The following is a 13,803-nucleotide window of genomic DNA, read 5'->3' on the forward strand; positions in this document are numbered from 1 at the left end:
GTGTGTCGGGGTCACCGCTGTCTCCCCAGCGCCCAGCACAGTGCCTGGCACATCACATGTGCCCAGAGCTCGTGCACCGATGAACACCCCTGGCAGCACCACACCCACGGGGAGCCGGGACCTCAAGGGACAAAGTGGTGCCTGGCTGAGGGACCCCCAAGCAGGGCCTGTCCCTGGAGATGACAAGAAAGCGGGTTAGCGCTCTGCTGGAGCCCCCAGCAGCAAATGGACAAGAAGGAAGAGGAAGAGAAGTGAGATCGTTCCCACCAGAGCGTGAGGCTAAGCCAGGCCACTCGGCCCAGGCTGGGCTGCCGGCGCCCAGAGCCAGGCTCCTTCCATTCCGAGTGGCTTGCACAGCATTCTTAGACGGAGAGGCCAGTTTCTTTTGCTTTTTTTTTTTTTTTAAGCATTTCAGGAATTCTTTACCTAATTGATTTAAGTGTTCTTGTGCCTAGGACTAGCAATTCTAATAAGCGTTTGTGGACACATGGCTGTGAATGTCTCCACTCACTTCTGTTCTTGGTGAGTTGTGCTTGTGTTTGTGAGCAGGGTTAACTCATTAAAAACAGTGGCGGGTGCCCCAGTGCCCGGCTCGCTGACGGGTGGGGAGGGACCACTTCGAATGCATGTTGGAAGATACATTTAGCTCCACTGCAAACATTCCAGTCAGGTGACACCTAGTCCTGCAATCCCGGATTGTGCCCACACCTGGCCATTGATCGCCAACAGGTTTTCAATTTCCTCCAGCTGCCTCCACGCTCCCTGCGTGGCGCTGAAGAGTCAGCCCGTTTCAGCAGCTCCCCGCAGTCCGCTCCACTGAGGATCCGCGTCGGGCTACTCGTGCTCAGTGGCCGTGCTGGGAACACGCATGCCCGCTGCCTGGTGAGTCTCGCTAGCCTCCTTTTAAAAAATACTTTTCAAACAGAGGCAAAATCATGGCTGTCTTCTGTTTGGTTTCTTTAAAAAAAAATCATGACTGTCATGCATGGATTAAAAAAAAAATGTGTTAAAGATTTTATTCTACTCTTAAATCAATTTAAGGGAAACAGGTAAATGTTACAGCTGGTTCAGATGAAATCTGAGAACAGACGTACTCACTGGTCAGGACTGCGGCACGAACGGAGGCGAAGCTGGGAGGGCGGGCACCGGGTCTTCCACGGGAGTTTGGGATCCACAGGTCTGCAGACAGGAATGACGTTGCAGGGCTACCAGCTACCTGCAGTCACGGAGTTGTACGTGGCCTTCATGGAATGGTATCAGGAAATCCAAGGGGTGTCCTAGAGCTTAGCCAATGCATAGTTTCCCACAGACATGCGAATATGTCCTATAATCCTGACCACCCAAAGCCCTTCACCTGAGCGGCTTAGCCCACACCTCATCTAGAAAGCCTCCTGACTCCGGACTGGGTTGAGTGCCATCCACGGGGCTCCCCTTGTCCCTCGAACTCCTGATCACACTGTTCTGTCTCCCTGCTCAGACCTGTGAGATTCTTTTTCTTTTTTTTCTTTTTTTTTTTGCCATTCTAATTTATTAAAAGAGAATGCATTCCTATATCATTTGACACATTTTTATGATAAGAGAAAAGGCTGGAAAAGTATGCCTTAATGTTTATGCAACATGGTGGTTTGTTGTTTTCATCTTGGGATTTTTCTATATTTTTGCAATTTCTCCCCCAAACAATTAAATTTGGGTTACAAGTAAATCTATATACTGTCATCTCATACATTTTTTTATTTCAGCATATTATGGGGGTACAAATGTTTAGGTTACGTATGTTGCCCTTGCCCCACCCGAGTCAGGGCTTCAAGCGTGTCCATCCCCCAGACAGTGCACACCGCACCCATTACGTGTGTATATACCCATCCCCTCCCCCCCTCCACCTGCCCGACACCCAGTGAATGTTACTACTACATGTGCACTTAAGTGTTGATCAGCTAATACCAATTTGATGGTGAGTGCACGTGGTGCTTGACCTATGAGATTCTTAAAATAGAAGCTGTGTCTTACCCTCCTCTCAGTGTGCCTTAGAGAGATCGAGGGACATTTGTTTGAAAGAAAGAGAGAATGAATGAATGAAAGAACAAAGGAACAATACAGGGTCCTAAAACCGAGGAAGGGCATGCGGCCCCCACAGGACAGTAAAAGGCCCTCGTGAGCCTACACATTCCGGCTCCGCCTTGCTAGGGCTCCTCAGAGCTGCGGCTCAGCCTGCGAAATGCGTTAAACACAAACAGGTGGGTTTTGCTTTTTTTCCTTTTAAACACAAGGCTCCTGAGAGTCTTTAATATAACAAAGCACCCTAGGAATCTCCCAGAAGGAGACTGCAATGTTCTAGTGTTTTCCATGCTTATCTGACTATGAAAAAAATTTTTTTTAATGGACCAGAGACGAGAATGTGGGGAATTCATACTGAGAGACACCAATTTAATCCAACCTGCCTGATTTAGTTAATAATACATAAATTATTATTGCCTGGATCAGAATTCTGGTTCCACCGGTACTGTTCCCGTGGCCCCGGGCAAGTTGCTTAATGTCTTCGTCCATGAAGTACTTTAAGTATCGACAATTCCTTGGTCTATGAAATGGGACTAAAGAGAGAAATCGCTGCAAAGTTGCTGAGAGGATTAGATGAATTACTGGGAGGAGACTCAGTTGCTGGGAGAAAAATATTTAGTGCAGCGTCGGGAACAGCATAGGCTCGATGCTAACCACCTTGGTATTTACCAGAACACAAGCAGCCATTGGTTACGTGCCTTTGCCTGCATCATTTTGCTTGGCCCCCATGACAGCCACCGTAAGGCCAGATGAGGAAGATGAGGCAGACGAGGGTATAACATTTAGGAGGTGACGTCGCTAACCCAACACCTCGTAGCTGGCAAATGGCCAGGACGGTTGGACCAGGCTGAAGCCCCTAAGAGAACTAGCTGAGGGTTGGCATGACGTGGTGACTTAAGAAAGATGGGTTTCTTCTACCCCTCCCTCCCCCCTCCTTCCCCTGCAGCCAAGAGTTGTGCTGGGCCCAGGCTGAAGGTCACCTCTGGCCAAGGTGAGGCAGGCTGGAGAGGCTTCAGGCCAGGGACTCCCAGGTGGATGCCCCGCAGCGCCAGGCTGCGCTCCCTCCTCCCTCCCAGCCCCTCCCCTGGCCCTCTGCACACCCCTTCGGTTACGTGGGGGCCTGAGACCCCACGGGTCCCTCCCTCTGTCTTCTCCTCAGCCATCCTGGTGCCCGGGCTTGGCTGTCACCCACAGAAGGGGCTTAAAAATAGTTCCTGAGTCAATGAGTGACTGAAAGAAGCCGTCCTCCCCAGGCCTGAGTGGCCTGCCAGGCCACCTGGGGCTGCCCACAGGGTAAACACCGACCGGCAGAGAGCCCCGCCCTGGGCCCGGCCAAGGCCTGCTCGGAGGGATGACTCAGCCTGCCGGCAGATGCAGCTTCCACGTTTTATGGACTAAAGGTGTTTTCACAACAGCTGGAGACAGTGAGCCGAAGGCGGGCTGTGGACACAGCCGCTGCGGCTGAGCCTCTCCACAGGGGAGCCTCCCTCTCGCCAGTGAGGCCCAGGGCCCCTCGCTGCGAGCTGGCAAATAGCACACCCCCAAAGGACATGGAGGCTCACCCAGGCCACCTCCTTAACCGAGGCGGGGACGGTGACAGAGCCAGACCTGCAGCCTAGGGGCCTGGCACCCCCTTCCCTGGATCCTGGGGGACCAGAGGCCTTTCATGAGCCTGTGGCTTGGGACCAAGGACCTGGGGGGCCCAGTGATGCACCTGGCTGGGGGTGGGACAGTATTGCCACATAGACAGGGAAGATGCCCCCCAGCAATGACAGTCCTGCTGGGGGACATGGCACAGACCCACTGAAACAACTAACCGTGCAAAACAAGGAGGGTCGTGCTTAATCCTCCCTGAAGACTCGGACATAAGGGCCACAGGAGGTGGGCGGCCCCCAACCCCCCCTCATTCAGACCCTCGGACCAGCCATCGGGCACTGGGTGCACGGCTCTCAGGCCTTCCCATCGCAGCAAACGGCCCCGCCAGCCTCCAGCTACGTTGGCAGGAGTCATTCTTGGCTCCATGTCCGACCCTCAGCCAGGCCTGTGTGCTGTAGCCCAGCCCCGGCCTCCCGGGCCAGGGGCCGCTTCCCGCCTGGACCCCTGACCCTTCAGCCGTGGCTCTGCAACCCCTTCGCCTCCGTCACGGTGACCCCATCCCAGCATCATCCCAACCATTTCTCGTCTTAAAGGCCCCCAGCGGGTCCTACCGGACGTTAAAACTATTTAAAGAAATTAAGACAGAATGGCTTTGTCATCAGGCTGAAAAGAAAAGAAATGGACGGGACAGGAGCCCAGAGACAGACCATGCATAGGGGAGACTTTGCTGTGAGGCAGAGAGGCATCGCGGACCAGAGGGGGGACGAGACTCTCTTCTAAACGGTGCGGAGACAAGTGGCGATCCAGATGGCGCAAGTAAAATTAGATCCCCACCGAGCACCGCGCGCAGCTCCAGGTGCACTCAGGGCTTCTGTGCAAATAACACAATTTTAACACATTTAAAAGAAAATCTAGAAGAGTATTTTTATGACCTCAGGGTAAGGAACAATTTCTAAGTAAACTTCTTGTTTAACATGCATAAAGGAAAGTATACAAGTCATAAATGTGCAGGTTGATAAAATTTCACAAAGGGAACCCAGCTGTGTACCCAGCGTCTAGCTGAACGCCACCCCACCCTGACCCACGCTCTCGTCTGACCTCGGGAGCTAAGCAGGGTGGGGCCTGGTTAGTGCTTGGATGGGAGAAAGTGCTATAAGTGAGATTAAAAGATATGCCACAATATGGGGGAAATGTTGGCAATACATACAACCAGCAGAAAATTAGTATGTGTAAAGGACTTCACAAACCAAGAAGAAAGACAACCAAACCAACAGAAAATGTGGCAAAAGTTATGAACAAGCATCTCATAGGAAAAAAAAAAACCCAATATGGCTAATAATCATACGAAAAAGAGGCCCTACCTCACTGGTATCAGGGAAATGTAAACTGAAACAACAAAGGCACAGTGTGTCTCACCCATCAGATTATTAAAAACTGAAGACAAACTATGCTGATATTACCAAATGTAGACCCAGATGGGACCCCTTAACCACTGCCTCTGGAGAAGATTGGTGAGGCCACTTGGAAGGAGCCCAAGGTGGCGGCTTGTCAGGTCAAAGGTGACCTGGCTCTTCCTGCCCCAGGTGGAGAAGTGACAGAAGCTCTCATACCTGTGCACCAGGAGGGAGGAACTGGCAACATGATCAAGGAGATACACGTGTGTGATACAGTTGTATGACGGAAATGGCCTGGCAAGTAAAATAAAAGTGAATTATCAACAAGATACACCAAGCAGGACATGGGTGCAAAGAGGCTCTGCTTAAGGGGTGGGAGCAAGATTGGAGCCTTTGGGAGGAGAGAGAGCCCCTTCCCCAAAGGGGCTGACCTGGGGAAGTAGGGCAGGCTGGGCCTTAACCACTGGGAGAATGTATGCAGGAAGAAAACTTTTTGTTTTTGGTCTCCCTCATTTTATGGGTAAAAATGGTAAGCTCCAACAGGAAGATGACTTGCCAAGTTGGGGACCAAGGTGAGATGATAACAGGATAATTGGGCCATTCTGTGCCCTTTCTCTTGTGCCCTCTCCCCCCACCCCATCCCTTCCTCGCTGCCCTAAGGCCCCTCCTCACAGGGCCTGGGCTGGGGCAGTAGCCTCCTCCTTGGCCTCCCTGCCTTTTGTTCCTCCACTCTGCAAAGGGACTCAGAGGCCAGCGCCCCAGACACACGGCTCCCCTAGTCAAAGGCGTCCCGCAGCTCCTCACAGCTCCCAACTCAAAGTCCAAACTCTTAGTAGCCTCCTATTCCAGGGAGTGAAACAACTGTTTGCAGATTCTATGGGTCAAGAATTTAGACAGGACCCAGAGTGAGGCCTCAGCGGGAATCCTGGAGGCCCCTCCCTCGCATGGCTGGATGCTGGTGACGGGCAGCAGAGGTCTTAGGCTTCGGCAGGAAGGTCTACATGTGGCCCTGCTGTGTGGCCTGGGCTTCCTCCCAACGTGGTGGATGGTGCAGTGGTCAACCATCCCAAGAGACAGAGAGAGAGTCCTCATCACCTTTGAAGACCTGGACTTGGAAGCCAAACAGCACCAGTTCTGCCCCCTTTTATTCACCAGGGCAGCCGCAAAGGCCGCCCAACTGCAAGGAAAGGGGAAATAGACTCTCTGTCTCCTGTAGGGGAGTGGGAAGGTTCTAGAAGAACATGTGAGACTGGAAATATTTCTGTGGCCCTTTTTAGACAGTAGACATAGGAAAAATTAGTACTTCAACCTGGAGTGGGTCAGAGTGTAGACTGTCTGGGTGTCAATCCTGGCTTCACTTATTTCCAGGGAAGGGACCTCAGGCAAGTGACTTGACCTCTCTGTGGTGGCTGGGAATACATTTGGCTGCAGGTAGCTGCCAACCGTCAGCAAAATGGCAGCTCCGTTAATCCCATCTTGAAAAGCCCAGATGTATATGGCTGCTGGTGTTGGTTCAGGGACTCAGAGAGGACCCATCCGCCTTGTCTCTTCTCTCAGAAAGTCTGTTGCCCCGAGTTGCCCCCTCAGTCTCACGTGCCTCTCCGGAGCGGGCCATGTGGCTGGGCTGCCCTGAGGCGGGACGGAGCATTAGCTCAGTGGGTCTCACCCAGGGGCGACTCGCAGCTCCAGAGACATTTGGAAATGTGTGATGTCATTGTGAGTTGTCACGTGATTTGGTGGGCGGGGCTGCTGCAATGCAAGGAACGGTGCTACAGGAGGAATTGTCCTGCCCAGAATGCCAAGGGCGTCTCGTCTGTGCCCCTGAAAAACTCCAAAGCTCTTCCAGCCTCTATAAACGGAGGCCACGAATAAGGAAGGGCCTGGGTGGGGGTCTGGCACCAGCCCTCGGCTCCCGCCACATCCCCTCCCAGGGCGGCTGCCAGAGAGATGGGGGAGGGCTCGGGTCAGGGCCGGCTCGAGCACACGTTGGCGCCCTGGAGGGTGCCCTGCGGGCCCTCCGAGACCAGAGCATCCGTGGGCCAGAGAACCGTGGCAGGGTCTGAGAGGAGACCACAAACAATGACCCACAGTTCCAAGGGTGGACACAGGTGTGGACACACAACATCCCTGCTGCTGCTCTGTTCTCTGCTTCCTGCCTCTCTTCAAAGCCTGCCTGGCCCCTGCGGGCTGCCCAGCGACCCACACCGCAACCCGCTGTCACTCCCCAAGGGGGATCCTGACTCAGCAGCGCACGCTGTGGGGCAGGTGAAAGGATGTGGGGAAAACGTCACCATGGCTGCCTGGCCCAGTTCCCAGCAAGGAGTCAGTGCCTGGTGGGCGTGTGCCTAGGTCACAGCTCCTCCGTGGGCCAGCCAGGCGGCTCACGGGGCCTCTGTCCAGGGGGACAGGAGAGGTCTGGACCTGACCCCCAGGCAAGCGAGAGGAGGTGTCCCCAGCCTGAGGGACAGAGACCCAGATCTCACCCTTCCTGAGAGGTGGACCTGGCCCAGCCCAGCTGCAGGGTCACCACCATGGCAGGCAAACCATAGGTTTCCTTTGCCCTGTGTGAACGTGTTTGTCACTGCTGCTATTCTGACAATGAAGCAGCATGTTTGTCGTTGCTGCTGTTCTGACAATGACAGCAAATCGTGTTCACTAGCGAAGTTCGAAAGGTACAAAGAAGAAAATGAAGGTGCAGCCTAAGCCTCCCACCTCGCAACCACCAGTCTCCGTCCGGGCTGTTTCCAGCCAGTCTTTCCTTCAGCGCGTGTAGAAACCCCATTTAACACACCATTTTATAACCAGATGCTGCTTTAATTCTACATTATGGGCCGTTTTGTTGTTTTAAAATACTAGTAACCAAGCAAACCTGCTCTTCCTCCTCCCACTCAGTGCCCCTCTGTCCTCTTACCAGTGTCACCTGTGTGATGTGGGGTGGCACCGGGGGCCTGAGACTCAGAGAACTGCCCCCAGGAAGCCAGAACCAGGCAGGTACCCGTTTCTTCTGTTTCCAAGCAGGAGATTCCCTGATCTACCCACCATGGTCCCCAACCGCACTGGGAATCCTCTGTCTGTCTGTCTGTCTGTCTGTCTCTCTCTCTCTCTCTCTCTCTCTCTCACACACACACACACACACACACACACACACACACACTAACATGCATGCAGCAGAACATGAGCACCAGTGGGCAGCTGTCTGGCAATTTCTGGGCTGCTTCTCAGAAAAAGAGAGCACCTCATCTCTCTTGCCCTTCTCCTCCAAATTCAGCAGAAACCAAATTTCTAACCTTCTGAGCTTGCCCAAGGCATCTCAGTTCTTTTTTCCCTTTCTTTCTTTTCTCTTTTCAGAGATGGGGTCTTGCTCTGTCATCCAGGCTGGAGTATAGTGCAGTGGCATCATCACAGCTCACTGCAGCCTCAAACTCCTGGGCTCAAGTGATCCTCCTGCCTCAGCCTCCTGAGTAGCTGGGACTACAAGTATGCACCACCATGCCTTGCTAATTTTTTTATTTTTTGTAGAGATAGGATCTTGCTATGTTGCCCAGGCTGCTCTCGAACTCCTGGCCTCAAGCAATCCTCCTGTCTCGGCCTCCCAAAGTGCTGGGTGAGCCACCGCACCTGCCCTAAGGTATCTCAGTCTTGAAAACAACAAAGTTGGCATAGGGTGGACAGTTCCCACAGGAAGGTTGGCATGGGATGGACAGTTCCCACGGGAAGGTTTGGGTCACAGGCTGGGCTCTAAGAGCTGGAAAAGTCCCCAGGCCAGGTCAGAATCCCAGCTGTCCTCCCTGAGCACCTGCTGTGTGCAGGGCACCATGCCAAGCATTTTATAGACTTAGTTCATCCCATTCTTGTGACATCTCAGCAGGGGAGGTATGATTATCCCCATTTAATGGATGAAGAAACCGAGGCTCTGCAAAGTTAAGCCACACGTCAACTTCCTTATTGATGGTTGAGGCATCTGAGGCCGAGAGAGTAGAGATGACCTGTCCGGAGTGGGGCCCATCCTAAGGCAAGGCTTGTCCTCCTGGGCCAGGCCCAGCTGCCTCTGTCTCAGGGCACTGCAGAGTTTGCCCTGGATATGGGCCGGGGGCAACGGCTCAAATGGACAAATCCGATCAGCAGCCACGTCCCAGGCACGGGGCCTCCCCAACATCTGCCCACAGCTTCCCAGCTGACTCATGGAGCCCAGAAAGTCTAAATTTTATAAAGTCATCCCAAGCACCCTGGGACCTCATGCTCTATACTTGTTGACATGTGGGGCTAGAATGCCTTCTTTCACTGGGCATGTGGGCATGGGGACACAGACGTGTGCTCTGTCTCTTGGACCAACTGTCCAGTCACAGGTGACCGTGCCAGACTGTCTTCTGGATCAGAAGTGGGATGACCAGAGCTCCAGACCTGCCTTCCCCCACTAATGCCCTGTGTGACCTTGGCCAGGTCTCCTTCCCTCCCTGAGTTTCAGTCAGTCTTCTCTTCCGTGAAATCCTAACCCTGTGATTCCTGAAGGGCAAGGATGGTGAAGACACACTGCTTTTGCCCCACCCTCAGGGATGGCTCTTGCACCAGCAACAGCATGAGGTTCACCTCGTGTGCAAATTCTGATAGATTAGCAGTGACTGTTTGGAACGCTGTGGGGAGAAGGGCTCAGCAGCTGTGTGGGGATGGATTACCAATGTCTGCCATGGGCGAGGGCAAAGCAGTGGTGGCTCATGTGCGGTGTGTTTCCCATAACTGTGAACCCCCAAGTGAACCCTCAAGGAGTTCCCCAAATGCTACCCATAGGTGACGTGTCCTAATAACCCATTTCTGTGAAGACTGAGCCCTTGGAGAAAGAATGTAGCTGCTAAGAGACGATTTTGCATTGGTTCTTCCTTCTCGTAGCCACTTCCTGCCCCAGATACCTGGCCCCGGTGCCTGCACAGGGGTTCGTGCCTGAGGTCACAACTGTCTTCCTGAGGCCTTCAATTCTGGGTACTCCAGTCGTGGAGGACAGCGGTCTCGGTCTGCCTTCGTTCCCGGCAGCAGTCCTGGAAATGCCCCATTACCAAAACGCAGTCAGGGATGACATGCAAATTCTGATCTGGTTCATGTGGCTGCAATGATGAATCACCTGACCCAACAAAGAGAGCATTTTCTCCATCCTGGGTGACAGAGCAAGATCTTTTCTCTAAAAAAATAAAAAAGAGTGCATCTTAAAAGCAGGAACTGACGTCCCTGTAATGGTGGCATTCCAGATATTGTGGCAGGTGGATGGGACACATTTGAGGATATGGGGACTGCCTGACATTCCTCAGGTCAGCCCGGGCCAGTGAGCGTCCAGACTGGCTTCACCCCACCTCGGCACTGTTTGCTAACCCTGAGCAGGTCTCAGCTGTATTTTCTCCTGGAGGGTCTTGTGTGGCGCCTGTAGGTGACTGCACCCCACCCTGTGTCCCAAGCCTCCTGGGCTGGAGGGCTCCCGACCCAGCGCTGGAAAGAGTCAGTCAGGGGTTCCTAAAGTCTGGGGGAGCAGAAAGGAAGTATTTTGCAGGATCCTGAATTTCCCTGAGAGCAGGAAAATTGGAGGCCCCGTAATCCTCCCTCCACCCAGTGCACATGTCCCTTCTACAACCCTTCCGCAAATGGCGGCTCAGCTTCCACTTGAATGCCTCCAGAGACAGGGAGCTCAGTTGAAGGGATAGAGGTTCTAGGCGTCTTTTATTTCTTTTTTGTGTTTTTATGTATATTCAAGTTTTCTATATTGAAATCATTCATTCAACAAATATCGACGGAGCACCTATTGGGCGCCAGGCACTTTTCTAGCCATTGGAGACACAGCAGCGAGCGAAACAGACAGAGATCCCTGCCCACCCGCACAGCGCTGACATTCGGGGGGGAGGAGGGCAAACGAGCGAGAATGCAGAGTGTGTCCAACGGCGAAAAGTGCTGCGGTGAAAAATGAAGCAAGGAAGCGGGTGGAAGTGTGGTTTGCATTTTAACATCTCGTAGTCAGCAAAGGTGACATTCAAGAACAGTCCCCAAAAGGCAAGTGGGTGTCATGGCAGAGAGGTCCGGGCTGTGACGGCCGTGCCAGGCCCCTGTGGAGGGAGCGCAGTGAGGGTGAGGGATGGAGGGACACAGGGAGGCCAGCGTGGCCGAGCAGATGAGCCGGGTGACGGATTATGGGAGGAGATGAGGCCGGCCCAGGGGTGGGGCTGGTGGAGCTTACATACGTGTGTCTTTTGTGATGCAAGAAACCACATTTTTTAAATAGGAAATGGTTGGATTCTCGCAGACACTCAAACCCAGATGAAAGATTGGGAATACCCAAGTCCCACCACGTGAGCCAAGTGAAGGCCGTCCTGGGAACTGCACGATGGAACGCATAGCTGGGCCCGGGTAGCACCTGGCACAGCCCCTGGAACCAAAGGGATGGGGTGTTAGCTTTCACAACCAGCTGTACTGATCTAGGAAAATGGAAGCCAGATTACCGTGTGGGACCAGGGGCTTAACAGCAAGGGCTGGGCTGCCTGGGGCCGGGTGGGGAGGCGGGAAAGGTGTCGCTGTTCCCAGGCCTGGATCTGAGGAAGGGGCAGGGACGGAATGGGGCCACCCCCGGAATGGGGCCACCCCCGCCGCTGGCTTAGGACTGTGTGTGCCTCCTCACCACGGGAAGGGCTGCGGGAGCCCTGCGAGTACCCAGGCATGGGAGAGGGCCCAGGCATTTGTCACATAAACCTCAGTGTGAGTTGGTCCCCGGGAGCCTGGTTGGCCTCGACTGTCCTGATGCTTGAAGGCTAACCCCCCGTCCTGGGGCAGCTGTTAAGGAGGGTGGCAGCCAGCTCCCACAGGACACCACCAGGTCCTCATCTTCGGCCTGGAAGTATGTGAAGCTCAGATGTGCTCCGTGACGTGGCAACTAAACGTGAGCTGAGGCCTCCTGCTCCAGGCCTGCCTGACCACCTGTCTCTCTCCTGGACTTGGAGCTACAGGTTCAGGCTCCAGCAAGGAATAAAGACAGGCCCAGGACAGGGAAGGATGTGGCAGGGCAGGAGGGAGCAAGGTGGAAGGCCGCAGGGAGACAAGGGCCACAAGTTAGTTCTTCATCTTGAGCACTGCCCAGCCCCAGTCCAGCGTGGCCAGCCAGGGCCAGGAACATACAGAACTCTTCGTTGTTTGCCAGGACCTGACAGAGTGTCATTGTTACAGTCACGGACATAGATCACTATCTTCCAAATGGTATTTTTGGCCTGTGTGTGTTTATTCACTTTGATATTGGGCGAGAGCAGTCAGGGTCACCTGGCCAGGCTTGGCGCACTCTTGCCCACAGCTCCAGGGAGAGGGTCCCTCGGTCCCCAACAGGGACTGTGACCACCACATTCCCCTTCTACTCTCTGCCTGAGGCCCCATGTATCCTGCCCAGCCCAGCCCAGCAGGACCTGGCCAAGGTGAGCAGTTACGGCCACAAACTGATGGCAAGAGCATAGTAATGTCCCTTCCCCCACCAGCAACTCCTGGTGGTCCCTGAGGTCAGATAGACATGGGTTCAAATTCTGACTCCTCCTCCTATACATGTGACCTCGAGCACGTTATTGAATCCCTCTAAGACTAAATGTGCTTACCTGTAACATGGATTTTATAGGGTCGTTGGGAAGATTAAATAAGGCCTTGCACATAAAGCATTTAGCTTGGTGCTAGTGCATAGCAAGTTGGCCATGACAATCATTTTCATTGTCATTACTCTCAGCTTGACCACCTTACGATTTATTGTTGACACAGGTTTCACTGCCCAAGTTTGCATTTGTGTTATGATTGTGTTGGCATCAAGCAGTCCTCTTTAATTGCTGCTGGCTAACAAGAAAAGAACAGAGGCGGATTTAATGCGTAAATGATGCGTTGAAGCCGAGTGAAGGCCAAATGATGTAACAGCCCACTGTGCAAACAAAAGTACTGCAGCAATTCCAACAGAGAAAAGAGGGGGAGAATTGAGTCATTCCCCTGCACACGGCAGCACCGTACGCAGGTCGAACTCGAACGGAGATCCGATCCCACTGGTCAGTCCCAGGGTGCTAAAAGCAGCAGTTTGGTTCCAGCCAAACAACATCATCCTTCCCATTAAACTGATATGTTACTTTGAATTTTACTGGGCTTGTAGTTTTGTGTATATTTATTATTACAGTTTTCTGATGTAGATGTATTGCTAAGTGAAAAAAAATTTAATGTGTTACCTTTTGATAAAGGCAGTATAAAAATAGAGAAAAATGTCTGTGTGTGTGTGTGTGTGTGTGTGTGTGTGTGTGTGTTTGTGTATATTTGCAAAAAGAAACACTGGAAGGATAAATCAGATCCGATAAAAACTGGTACTTGGATGTGGAGGGAGACTGCATAGAAGGGGCAGATGTGGATGCGAGATCGCTCTATGTGTATTTTTCTATGTAGTTTTCACCTTTTACTCATGCGTTACCTGTTCATCTTGGATTGATTGCATAGGCCCAATAAGAAGGACTGTATACCTAACAACACAAAAATAATTCACATCAGCGTTGGGGTGGGGGCTGCAGAGTCTCTTTCCTGTAAAAGGAATGTATGTGGCTCAAATCAGAAGCCCACTGTCACACGAGACACAGCCCCGTTGCTTCCCAGGAGAACAACCTTCCTAGAATACTCTCTGGAAATTATTCCTTCCCTCTAAAAACGAGAAGTTCCCAAAGATCGGCTGTGCCAGGACCCAGTGAGGACAGAACTCAGCAAGCACAATGAGGTGACCTTTGGAGGG

At 52.9% G+C, this 13,803-nt stretch overlaps 1 long non-coding RNA gene across 2 annotated transcripts; it reads left to right on the forward strand.

The window, feature by feature from the left end:
* Positions 1–444: 444 nt before the first annotated feature.
* LOC123645108 lies at positions 445–13,165 on the forward strand. Of its 2 annotated transcripts, none has more exons than XR_006737409.1 (3): positions 445–522; positions 730–882; positions 12,807–13,165. It is a non-coding gene; the product is annotated as an uncharacterized LOC123645108 (long non-coding RNA). The 2 variants fall into 2 exon arrangements; XR_006737410.1 differs by having other exon boundaries at positions 459–522; positions 748–882.
* The last annotated feature ends 638 nt before the right edge of the window (positions 13,166–13,803 follow it).

Source organism: Lemur catta, chromosome 9 (assembly GCF_020740605.2).
Source record: "Lemur catta isolate mLemCat1 chromosome 9, mLemCat1.pri, whole genome shotgun sequence".
Taxonomy (NCBI): domain Eukaryota; kingdom Metazoa; phylum Chordata; class Mammalia; order Primates; family Lemuridae; genus Lemur; species Lemur catta.